The sequence below is a fragment of the Myotis davidii genome, unplaced genomic scaffold, assembly GCF_000327345.1.
Source record: "Myotis davidii unplaced genomic scaffold, ASM32734v1 scaffold425, whole genome shotgun sequence".
NCBI lineage: Eukaryota > Metazoa > Chordata > Mammalia > Chiroptera > Vespertilionidae > Myotis > Myotis davidii.
Window position 1 is genome coordinate 5,091,809 of NW_006296413.1, and position 1,434 is coordinate 5,093,242.

Below are 1,434 nucleotides of genomic sequence, written 5' to 3' on the forward strand. Positions count from 1 at the left end.
ACCTCCTGCTGTGGAAACAATGGAATTGCTTTGAGACTCTTGAGATGAATCTTTGATCAGGATGGAGAGAGGACAGACACTCTCTCTGGTAATCAGTGTCCCTTAGGGGAGCATCGCAGGGTCTGTGTGTGACTAGCCCTGCGGTTAGTAAAGAATCTTAGTTAGTAAGGCTCCTGGTTCTTCCCTGGTTGGTGATGTAAACAGAGGAGCTCAGGCACCCTTTCCCTTCCTCAGGACTTACAGGTGGCTCCGTGCCAGCTTTCTCCTGCTGGGCACACATCTGGGGATCAAACCAGCAACCTGGATATGTGCCCTGACTGGGAATCTAACCAGCAACTTTTTGTGCACAGGACAACATTCAACCAACTGAGCCACATCAGCCGGGCTCAACTCCCTCCATTTTAAGTGACTCTCTTAGCATGTTTATTCCATTTTATTTTTTCTTGTGTTATTCTCCAAACACAAGAAAGCAAAACAGAAACACCCAGTTCAATTAAAAATTAAATTAACAAATTGCATAAAAAACTGGAATGTGTAGAAATAACCAAATAAGATGGAAGAACCAATTCCAGATATATTGGTAATCACCATAGAAGTAAATGGGTTAAACTTGCCAAGTAAAACACAAACATTAGCTTTGGCCAGGTAGCTCAGTTGCTTAGAGTGTTGTCCTGACATGCCAAGGTTTCGGGGTTGACCCCGGGTCAAATCACATACAAGAATCAACCAATGAACCAATTAATTTAGTGGAACAGCAAATTGATTGTTTCTCTCTTTCTTCTCTCTCTGATGTATAAAGTGGTAAAACTGCCATTTTCTAGAGCATTTTTTCAATCTGATGAGATTTTGCTTCTCAGCAATTGTTATCAGTTTGGATGAAATAAACTCATAAAAATTCTTACAAGTTTGAATGTTTCTTACATTGATACACTGTACAGAGAAACCTCTAGGCCAGGGGTGGGCAAACTTTTTGACTCGAGGGCTACAATGGGTTCTTAAACTGGACCGGAGGGCCGGAACAAAAGCATGGATGGAGTGTTTGTGAACTAATATAAATTCAAAGTAAACACCATTACATAAAAGGGTACGGTCTTTTTTTTTTTTTTAGTTTTATTTATTTCAAACGGGCCCATGGCTGCTCTAGGCCCAAATGGCATCACTTATGCTAAAATCCCATGATTTAATACCTGACTTAGTTATGGTATCAACCTCTTCCAGAAATTGAATCTTATTCAACAAATTTGGAATTTTCTGGTCGGGCACCGGTAAAGCAATCTGTCCTGCAGGCTCCTTCCCCATCCTCCTCCCCATAGAAAGAAGAGGCAACCGGCATGACAAAAAGCCTTGCTGTTGCCTTTCTCTCCCCCAAACCCAGGTCCTGATCTAAAAAATAATCCTTTCTTTTCTTTGGTTAAGAGCTCTCTTGCCCTACCC